Raw genomic sequence first — 11,903 nt, 5'->3', positions numbered from 1 at the left:
CAAGGGATATGGAGATCGGGTGGGAAAGTGGAATTGGAGGTCAAAGATCAGCGATGATTTTATTGAATGGTGGAGCAGGCTCGAGAGGTTGTATGGCTTACCCGTGCTTCTAGTTCTTATGTTCTTAAAGCAACTACATATAGTCTGTGCATTTGATTGTAAGCAGACTAAAGCCATAATTGATGTGTTTAAAGTGTTGCTAGTATGGCCATTATGCTGACAGACTGGATAATTTCACACTAAGTAGATATATAGATATGGGCAGAATTTGTGGTCGGTATGATGGTGTACTCTAAGAGTCCGCCATTGTACCGCCTCTGAAATTGACCGCAAGTTCAGGATTTCCACATGCACATGCGCTAAATCCCGAACTAGCGATCTGTCAACTACCAACTTGACAGATCATCTGTTGCGACTGTGAAATCCTCTTTCCTGGTGCAGAGTTGGGCTAATTGCCCACCAACTGCTAGCAATTACGCATGAAAATTTTATGGCCGGTGCACATAGGCGCAGGAGCCTGTTTGCCCAGTGTAAGGGGAGTTGTGGGGGGGGCGGGGAGGGGGGCGAGGGAGATAGTTGACCATACTGTTTTAATTCAGCATAGCTTTGCATTGCCATTCAAACACTGCCATTACTTTGTATTGTTCTCACTCGGCTGTTCATCACTCTGATTTCAAATTATTCCCAGCCAGTAGATATTTTGGATAATAAAGTAATTGGATATTGTTGAAACAAGATTTGCTGCCTAATATTTCTTTGCTGTTCCTTGCTTTGAATAACGTTGTTTTAATTCATTTCACTCCAAGTAAAACTGGACAGATCCTTGAAAAAATATTCCTTGTTTAGCTTGAGTGTTATAATGATTATCATTATTGTTTACAGTGGGAGTGATAAGTCATCAATTCAAATCACACCGCTTAATTGAAAATTTGATTGATGTTGGGCGTCTGAGGTTTCAGTTTCCTGATTGCGCGCCACCCCACATGATCCCGGGTACGCTTACGCACATGGTGTGCCCCTGGCATCTGTGGGCTACTACGCTGCACTCAAATCTACAGCTAAACAACGCAAGTTTATGAAGGGGGCCTCGCACCAGGTAAGTGCGGATTTCTTTCAGAGGTCGGCGGCGTACTCCTTAGTTATGCTACGACCGCAATTTCAGGGCCATAGTGATTGTTAGAGGCCAAAGTTTCTCAGGTGAAAATAATACTATGTATTATCAAATTATATAACAAAGAGAATGAGCCTGTTCTGTGGGAAAGAAAGCTATATCTGGATCATCCTATGCCCGCTAATAATAGTGCAAATAGCTGATGGTTATGCTACGTGACAGTGATGGTAATCTCGCGTTTATGGTCACAAATGCTAATTGCATTGTCCTTGTAATATTAAACAGGGTGACTAAACAAACAATTAACTGCTAAGGGGAAGATCTCCTTTTGATTTTTTTCAACTTGAAAGAAATAGCAATTTGGAATCCAACATGATAGACTAAAATTATAAAGATAGTAAATAGTAATAATTTCATGTTTACACTGTGTAATATTTTATATTTAATCAACACCAGCAAAACCACCTTCTTTATGTCTAAATAAAGGATATCAGCACCCAGAGTATAAAACAGCACATGTGGAAACATGTTCCTCAAACTGAAAGTACTGAACGTAATGGGTGGCATCCTGCTTGGGGCACATACTAACATTATTTATTTATTTATAAATTTAAAGTGGTGACTAATTACCTGCTTTTGAAAAGAACTGGCAGGCACATATGATGGCAAATGATTATTTAAGATCTTTAATAAGAATAAGTTAAAGTAGCATGTATTAACTTTTTTACATAGTAAAAGAAGAGAAAAACACAGTAAATTCGTAGGAACATAGAAACAGGAGTAGGCCATTGAGCCCCTCGAGCCTGTTCCACCAGTCAATGAGATCATGGCTGATCTGCGACCTAACTCCATATACTCGCCTTTGGCTATCTCCCTTAATACCTTTGGTTAACAAAAATCTATCAATCTCCGATTTAAAATTAACAATTGATCTAGCATCAATTTGCAGAAGAGAGTTCCAAACTTCTACCATCCATTGTTTGTAGAAGTGTTTCCTAATTTCACTCCTGAACAGTCTGGCTCTAATTTTTAGACTATGCTCCCTAGTCCTAGAATCCCAACCAGCGGAAATAGTTTCTCTCTATCTACCCTATCTGTTCCCCTTAATATCTTGAAAACTTCAATCAGATCACTCCTTAACCTTCTAAATGCTAAGGAATACAACCCTAATTTGTGTAATCTCTCCTCATAACTTAAGCCTTGAAGTCCAAGTATCATTCTGGTAAACCTATGCTGTACTCCGTCCAAAGCCAATATATCCTTCCTAAGGTGTGGTGCCCAGAACTGCTCAGTACTCCAGGTGTGGTCTAACTAGGGCTTTGTATAACTGTAGCATAACTTCTGCTCCCTTGTATTCTATCCTCTAGATATAAAGGCCAGCATTCCATTAACCTTTTTGATTATTTTCTGTACCTGTTCATGACATTTTAATGATCTATGTACCTGGACGCCCAAGTCTCTTTGGACCTCCACTGTTTTTAGCTTTTCACCATTTAGAAAGTACCCTGTTCTATCCCTTTTAGGTCCAAAGTAGATGACCTCATTGAAATCCATTTGCCACAGTTTTGCCCATTCACTTAATCTATCAATATCCCTTTGTAATTTTATGCTTTCACCTACACTGCCTACAATGCAGCCTATCTTTGTGTCATCTGCAAATTTGGATATATGATATATATACGATATGATATACTGAAATCAACCAGAATTAATCTGAGAGAGAAAAACACTACTTCAACCATACTGGCACTCTAGGATGACCCCGCAACCCTACCAGACTCTCCCAAGGGACTCTAGGTGGCGATATTCCTGAATTATGTAGATGTCAATTATTGATTGTACAGTATGATAATCAACAGGCTGACTTTAGAACCAACCTAGTTGGTTAGCTGAGCCGAAGCTTGTTGAATACTGTAATTCAAAAAGATTGGATGGTGGTATTTATATCTTTATTGCTCTAAATCCTCCAGTCACTTTTCATCCCCTGCTTTCGCTGGGTTTAAATGGGTGGTTGAAGATTTCACCCATATCTACTATAGCTAATACTTCTGTTTTTATGATAGATTAATACATATCTTATAGCTTTTCCGGTGGCCCAGAGAACATAGGAACAGGAGTGGGCTACTCAGCCCATTCAATTCGATCATGGTTGATCTGCATCTTAACTCCATCTACCGTCTTCGTTCCTTTACCCTTAAAACCCTTGCCTAACAAAAATCTATTAATCTCAGTATAGAAATTTTCAATTGATGTAGCTTCAACAGCTTTTCTTTTGTGGGGGGGAGAAAGAGTTCCAGAAATGTTTGCCCTGAAAGTGTCATGCTCCCTGCTTGTCAAATAGGTTGTTTGTTTTCTTGTTCCTACGATGTTGGTATCAGGTAGCTTTTTGACTATTCCTCCTTTGTCCTTCATCTTCAGTCATTTTCCCCTTCCTCAGAAATCACAATGGTTGGCCTCTAGAAGAGCCATCCTTGTGTTATGATAATGAAGCATCGTCTGTAAAGTTTGAACAAAGAAATAATGTGTTTCAGAAACTACACTTTAGATATGAAAATCAATGTTGTATTCAGATTTATGCAATTTAAATACAAAAGGTTTATGAAAATTACAAATCTTGATTTAAAAAATGACACTGTCGCCATGTCAAGTAAACCTACATTACATATTTGATATCCCTGTACTGAGTAAATTGCATAATGTTGCATATATATTGTAAATACACTTACCAGAATAAGAGAGTGCTGTTTTGGTCTCCTCCTCCTCCTTCAGAATATAGAATTTGATAGCCACCCTCAATTCAACAGATTCAGGGATTTTGAGAAGGGACACGGTTGTACTTATTTTCTCTGCTAGTTGTGTGTCACCTTGAACCTAGCCAATGCCTTTAAATCTTTGAAATCTTTTCTCTTTTTTAATGGCCCAGAAATTCAGGTCGGGGGCTTCCCGCGGGTGCAAGCCCCCGACCTGCACTTACCTACCGCGCCGGCCGTTGAGGTGTGGACCCGCGTGGGATTCCGATCCTGGGCCTCCTCCAACTGCCGGCGCGCAGTGCCTGCGTATCCCAGGGGCGCAGTTAGTTCGATGCGTCCCCTGGGATCAGGTGGGCCATGGAGAGCCAATGGTAGCAGGGAATGCTTCATTCATAAGTTTGACAGGAAGACCTGTCAAACCTATAAATACTATAAGCCCCAAAATAATTTTTTTTTTTTAAATCACATTTTTAAAATAACTATAAATGACATGAAATAACAATTTTAAACAATAATTTAAATTTTTGAAAAATTAATTACATTTTCTAACGGGGCTAAAAATAAACTTACCTTTCTTTAAAGTATTGAAAAATAATAAACCTGTGGAAAAAAAATTTAAATTTTAATGAACTTACCACTTATCTTGTAAAAAGCAGGCCATGCGCCTGCTTTTTAAAAGTGTAACTCCTGGAGACTTACCCTCCCGGAAAAACCTGGAAAAAAAACGTAAGTTCGATGCGCACGCGCTGCCTCTCCTGCGCACGCGTTCCACCTCTCAACCCCTTCTTTCAGGGGAACGGAAGTGCCGGTTTTCCACGCATGCACGAAACCGGCACTTCCATGCGTACTCACCCGTGGAGACCCAAATTTCTGGGCCATTATCTCTGGTGACATGGAATAAATGCATTGTTGTCTTTTCTGGCTACTTCAGCCCTGGCACTTGAATTCCTTGATAATGTTGATATATTAGTAATAGGCTACAACATACTTTCTTTCTGGAGACTCTTCAACCAAAATTTTCAATTTTGTTTCCCCAAAATGTTGCTTCCTTGTGACGCATGTTTGGCATACCATTTTAGAAGATTCACCATTCCCTGGCACTAAGGCAGGCTTAAAGATGAAGTACTTCATTTCTGATTATTACGGTGGCAAAATAATGTAATTTCATCCAATGTACCATTGCATGGATTAAGTTGCCACCAGGTAGTAAATTAGCATATGGAAATGCAGACAATACTGTACTTATGGATCAGTGATAAATATGCACTGTTCATGCATATTTGCCAACAAATGTCCCTTAACCATCTCCATGCAGGAGGGTTTCTTTCATACCTATTAATAGAAGTACTTTAGTCACAGCCTGGAAATTCAGTACCAACTTCCACAGAGCCATAGTTGCATAAGGCAACTAGGCCACATCAGCACTTTTGATCTGTATACAGCAATAACAACTTTGTAACTTGATCCTGACTTAAGTGGGATGATCCTTTTCTAAGAACTCTAGATAATTATCATAATTGACTCCTTCTACCAGCCAAATCACAGCACTGAAAGTACATTTCAAGAACAAGGAATGGAAAATATGCAAATTAAAATTTGTGACCTTTTTGGCACATTAAACAGTGAGCTCAAGAATACAGGATTCTCTTCCAAATAGGCACTTTAATTGTCCAATCTCACTGATTATTTATTTCTGAAACACTCTTTTTCCTCTTACACTAACTACAATTTCAATCAAAGGTAAGATCCAACAGGTTCTTTACTGTGATGAAATACACACATAGGGATTGTTACCAACAAATATGTTTTTTCAATAAATTACTGCACATTCATATATTTTGGAAAATTTAGTCCTGGTCTTTTGGAAAACCATTTACTGGGCTAGATAGTGTAACTGAACAGAACTTTAGTAGTGTACAGCTTCTGTTATTTTTATCACTTTAATTACATGATGGCACCAACAACTTTGATTCCTCAGGATACCGTATATAACTAAACATTAACTGTAGCCATAACAAAAATATATTCTTGAGATCAATCTCCTCATATTTAAAACATTTCCCACTTGATAAAAGCTGAAAGTTTATGAGGTCGCCCAATTATAAGAAGGGTATAAAAGCAATGCCAAAAGTGCAATTTAGATTCACTCGGTTGGTTGAAGAATGAACGGTTACAATTAAGAGAGACTTGAGAAGTTTAGGTATTACGACTAGAGCTGAGAAGGTTAAGGGTTGACCTGATAGATGTCTTCAAGGTTATGAAGGGTTCTAGGATAGTGATACATTGATTCCAGTGGTTAGAGATGATATAAAAGGAACATAAGAAATAGGAGCAAGAGTAGGCCATACGGCCCTTCGAGCCTGCTCCACCATTCAATAAGATCATGGCTGATCTTTTATCTCAACTCTACTTTCCCGCACTATCCCCATATCGCTTGATTCCCTTAGTATCCAAAAATCTATTAATCTCTGTCTTGAACATACTCAATGATTGAGCACCCACAATTGTCTGGGCTAGAGAATGCCAAAGATTCACAACTCTTTGAGTGAAGAAATTTCTCCTCATCTCAGTCCTAAATGGCCAATCCCTTATTCTGAGACTGTGACCCCTAATTCTAGACTCCCCAGCCAGGGGAAACATCCTCCCAGCAGCTACTCTGTCAAGCACCTTAAGAATTTTACATGTTTCAATGAGATAGAGTCATGGGGGGAGAAATTCAGTATCGCCCATTTTGAGGCGCGATTATCGGCCGGGCACAAAGTTTAGCGCCCGGCGCAAATTATCACCGCCTACTGCAATATTCGTCTCTATCGCCCCTGGAGGTGATTGGAGCGCTAAATCAGGCGCTACACACCTCTCTTAAGGCACTAAGCCGGAGGAGCAGGGCGCTACCACACAGCGCTGGCGAAGCTCATGTGATGTCAATCAGCAATGGAACACAAACACACTGCCACCGTCCAATTCTTAAAGGGGAGTTCTGATGAATGCTCATCGACCTGAAACGTTAACTCTGTTTCTCTCTTCACAGATGCTGCATGACCTGCTGAGTTTCTCCTGCATTTTCTGTTTTTATCTTAAAGGGGAGGGTTGATCTTGCCTTGCTCTCCATCCACATCCTGCTCATTGCAGCCTTGAATCTCAGCCTGAATCTCAGCCTGGAGAGACCTGTACATCAAATCTGCTGGAAAGAACAATGAAGAGAACCAGGGAAAGAGCTCAGAATGCAGACCCCATAGTCTCTTCTAAATCGATACAAGGAAGGGCAAATCAAAACCAACCTACAAAACTCCTTCACACAGCACTGAATCTCTCCAGAAGTCTGTCTCTCTCTCTCAGAATGTGTGGTGCAAAAATGTCACCGACAAAAAAAGGCAGGAAGTGGTCGCCTTTAAATAGTGCTCCCCTAGTCCCTTTCCGACAGCATAACGGTCCCCTCAACCTGTCGTTGCTAGCGGCAGGCGCTAAGGCAGGGGGCGCCACTCAATTTCCGGTCCGGGGCGCTAACGGGGCGTTGCACACTCGACTGACGTCACGATCTGCCGGTGCAGGAGATCGTGGCGGTATTGTTTAGCGCCGCCGCAAAATGTCCGCTCAATTTCGCGAGAGGCACAGGTCTCGCCACGCCCGGGCACTAGTTGGTTAGTGCCCCACTTATCACCCTCTTAAGGCGCTAATGGGTGGCGCTAACAACTGAATTTCTCCCCCATAGAGTTATACAGCACAGAAAGAGGCCCTTCAGCCCATCGTGTCCGCACCGGCCATCAAGCCCTGTTTATTCTAATCCCATTTTCCAGCACTTGGTCCATAGCCTTGTATGCTATGGCATTTCAAATGCTCATCTAAATGCTTCTTGAATGTTGTGAGGGTTCCTGCCTCTACCACCCTTTCAGGCAGTGAGTTCCAGATTCCAACCACCCTCTGGGTGAAAAAGTTTTTCCTCCAATCCCCTCTAAACCTCCTGCCCCTCATCTTGAAACTATGCTCCCTGGTTATTGACCCCTCTACTAAGGGGAAAAGTTCCTTTCTATCTACCCTATCTATGCCCCTCATAATTTTGTACACCTCAATCAGGTCCCCCCTCAGCCTTCTCTGCTCTAAGGAAAACAACCCCAGCCTGTCCAGTCTCTCTTCATAGCTGAAGCACTCCAGCCCAGGTAACATCCTGGTGAATTTCCTCTGCACCCTCACCAATGCAGTCACATCCTTCCTATAGTGTAGCGACCAGAACTGCACACAGTATTCCAGCTGTGGCCTAACTAGCGTTTTGTACAGCTCCATCATAACCTCCCTGCTCTTATATTCTATGCCTCGGCTAATGAAGGCAAGTATCCCATATGCCTTTTTAACCACCTTATCTACCTGTCCTGCTGCCTTCAGGGATCTATGTACATGCACATCAAGGTCCTTCTGATCCTCTGTCCTTCCTAGGGTCCTACCATTCATTGTTCTCACCTCTCATTCTTCTAAACTCTAGGGAATATAGGCCTAGTCTACTCAATCTCTCCTCATAGGACAACCCCCCATCCCAGGAATCAGTTTAGTAAACCTACTTCGCACTCCCTCTAAGGCAAGTATATCCTTCCTTAGGTAAGGAGACCAAAACTGTACACAATACACCAGGTGTGATCTCACCAAGACCCTATATAATTGCAGCAAGACTTTTTACTCTTGTACTCTAATCCCTTTGTAATAAAGGTCAACATACCATTTGCTTTCCGAATTGCTTGCTGTATCTGCATGTTAACTTTCTGCGATTCATGTACAAGGACACCCAGATCCCTCTGAATACCAACATTTCCCAGTCTCTCACCATTTAAAAAATATTCTGCTGTACTATTTTTCCTACCAGAACGGATAACTTCACACTTCCCCACATTATATTCCATCTGCCACATTCTTGCCCAATCACTTAACCTATCTAAATCCCTTTGCAGCCTCCTTGTGTCCTCCTCACAGCTTATTTTCCCACCTAACTTTGTATTGTCAGCAAATTTGGATATAATACACTTGGTCCCCTCATCTAAGTCATTGATATAGATTGAAATAGCTGAGGCCCAAGCACTGATCCTTGCAGTACCCCACTAGTTACAGCCTGCCAACCTGAAAATGACCTGTTTATATCTACTCTCTGTTTTCTGTCCATTAACCAACAGGAAGGCAGATTATTATTTGAATGGCAATAGATTGGGAGAAGGGGAAGTGCAAAGAGACCTGGGTGTTATTGTGCACCAGTCGCTGAAGGTAAGCATGCAGGTGCAGCAGGCGGTTAAGAAAGCAAATGGTATGTTGGCCTTCGTAGCAAGAGTACAGGAACAAGAATGTCTTGCTACAGTTGTACAGGGCCTTGGTGAGACCGCACCTTGAGTATTGTGTGCAGTTTTGGTCACCTTACCTGAGGAAGGACGTTCTTGCCATGGAGGGAGTGCAGCGAAGATTCACCAGGCTGATACCTGGGATAGATACTCACTGGAGTTTAGAAGATTGAGAGGGGATCTCATCGAAACCTATAAAATGCTGTCAGGTCTGGACAGACTAGATGCAGGAAGGATGTTTCGGATGGCCGGGGAGTCCAGAACCAGTGGTCATAGTCTAAAGATAAGGGGTAAGCCATTTAGGACTGAAATGAGGAGGAATTTCTTCACCCAGAGAGTGGTGAACCTGTGGAATTCTCTGCCACAGAGGGCGGTGGAGGCCAGTTCATTAAATATATTCAAGAAAGAGTTGGATATATTTCTTGAGGCTAAAGGGATCAAGGGATATGGGGAGAAGGCAGGGACAGGGTACTGAATTTGGATGATCAGCCATGATCTCATTGAATGGCGGAGCAGGCTCAAAGGGCCGAATGGCCTACTGCTGCTCCTATCTTCTATGTTTCTATGTTTCTAAATCCATGCTAGTATATTACCCCCAATCCGATGAGCCCTAATTTTGTGTAATAACCTCGTGTGGCAACTTATTGATTGCTTTTTGAAAATCCACTGGTTCTCCCTTATCCACCCTAATAGTCACAGCTTCAAAAAACAGATTTGTCTAACATGATTTCCCTTTCATAAATCCATGTTGACTCATCAATTTCTGGGTCCTCCTTTGCTGAATTCTAAAATCCTCCCAATCCTCAGGCTTACTACTTTTTTGGCAACTTTATAAGTCTCTTCCTTAAACCAAATATTGGCCTAGAAATTCAGTCGCGTTTGCGCCCACTTAGGGGCGAAAGAGTGGGTTGCGCCGGAAGTTTTTTAGTGCCCGAAATTAAGTTGGTCCCTAACAGCGGCGTTAGCCCGTAGCGCTGCGCCGGCACCGATGATGTCATCGGTGTGCGCAGTGCCCCGGTTCCAACGCGATTCCGTGCCGAAGGCCAAATTCAGTTGCGGCCGCCTCGCCCGCAGCGGCCGCAAACAACGTTTGAAAAACGGGGCCTTGCAGCTCCGAGAGGCCGGCGCATAAAGGTGGAGGGGCGGCCGGCCGCTTTCCCGGCGGCCGCATGGCCGCACCTCCCTCCCCGGACTCCTGCACCACCCCCCCGCGGCATTGCTGTCTGACTCCCGCGAGCCCGGCACTTCTCCGTGGTGCCGGGCTCATTTGCCGGGGGAATCCAGCGGCGATCTCACGGCTGCAGGCAGCTCCTCCTTAAGAGAAGGAGGAGGCCTGCAGTACCCCAGCCTGCCGCACCGCATCGGGTGGTGCAGCGGCAGCTGGACGCCTGAAATAGACTTTCATCGCCCCAAGCGAGGCGGCCAAACCCTGCAATAGCGCCCGCCTCCCTCTTGGCCCGTCGCAACTGAATTTCAGGCGGGCGCTACGGGAATCCGGGCGAGCGCTAAATTTCGGGCGCTAAAGACCTGGCGGGGCCTTACTGAATTTCTAGGCCATTATCTTTAACTTCTCGGCCTAGAAATTCAGTTGCGTTTGCGCCCAATTAGGGGCGAAAGAGTGGGTTGCGCCGGAAGTTGCGTCGCGCCCGAAATTAGGTGGGCCCTAACATCGGCGTTAGCCGGTAGCGCTGCGCCGGCACCGATGACGTCATCGGTGTGCGCAGTGCCCCGGTACCGCCCGAAACCACGCCGATCCCCATCTTCAGTAGCGGCCGCCTCTTCCGTGGCGGGCGCTAACAACATCGGGAGACCGGGTCCTTACTGCAGCCTTAGCGGCGCAAGTTAAGGTGGAGGTGCGGGGCGGCCGCTTTTTCGGCGGCCGCCTGCCCGCACCTCCTTCCCCGGCCTCCTCCACCCGCCCCGCGGCATTGCCGGCTGGTTTCCGTGGAGCCCGGCACTTCTCCGTTGTGCCGGGCTCTTTTGCCGGCACTTGCAATCGGGGCTCCGGCCGTTGCAGGCACCTCCCCCTTAAGAGAAGGGGGAGGCCTGCAGTACAGCAGCCTGCCGCACCGCATCGGGTGGCGCAGCGGGACCGGGAGCGCTGAAATTCACTTTCAGCGCCCCAAGCAGGGCGGACACACCCTGTACCAGCGCCCGGTTCCGCTTTGGGGCGCTGAAAGTGAATATGGGGCGGGCACAACTGGCTCCGCGGCGGGCGCAAAATTTTCGGCGCAAACATGCTGGCGGGGCTATACCCAATTTCTAGGCCCTCTTGTTAGCCACGATTGGACCACTTTCATTTTATTCCTTAAGGGAATGTATATTTGTTGTGAATTATGAATTAATTCTTTAAATGCTTGCCATTGCTTACCTACCATCATATCTTTTTATCTAATTTCCCAAACTGCCTTAGCCAACTCACCCCTCATACCTACGTATTTTGCTTTGTTTAGATTTAAGACCCTAGTTTCGTACTTAACTAAATCACTCTCAAACTCAATATAAAATTCTATCATATTATGATCAATTTTCCCCACAAGCTCCTTTACTACAAGGTTATTAATTAACCCTGTTACATTGCACAATGCTAGATCTAAAATAGCCTGTTCCCTAGTTGGTTCCTTGACATACTGATCTAAAAAATTATCTTGAATGCAAGAGGGCACAAATTTATGATGAGCTGAAAAAGAATTAAAGAGTTGGTTCGAAAAAACATCTGGACACAGTGGA

At 44.1% G+C, this 11,903-nt stretch overlaps 1 long non-coding RNA gene across 1 annotated transcript in view; it reads right to left on the bottom strand.

Annotated features, from left to right (window-relative positions):
- Window positions 1-1,776: 1,776 nt before the first annotated feature.
- Window positions 1,777-11,903, bottom strand: part of LOC147123366 (uncharacterized) — a 29,208-nt gene continuing 19,081 nt past the window's right edge. Inside the window, exon 2 of the long non-coding RNA XR_015074327.1 lies at window positions 1,777-3,607. This is a non-coding gene — a long non-coding RNA (uncharacterized LOC147123366). The remainder of the gene's footprint in view (window positions 3,608-11,903) is intronic.

Source organism: Somniosus microcephalus, chromosome 2 (assembly GCF_052327205.1).
Source record: "Somniosus microcephalus isolate GS21.2 chromosome 2, FLI_Smic_1.0, whole genome shotgun sequence".
Classification (NCBI taxonomy): domain Eukaryota; kingdom Metazoa; phylum Chordata; class Chondrichthyes; order Squaliformes; family Somniosidae; genus Somniosus; species Somniosus microcephalus.
The sequence above is the reverse complement of the archived record's forward strand: the minus strand, read 5'-3'. Positions and strand labels throughout refer to the sequence as shown.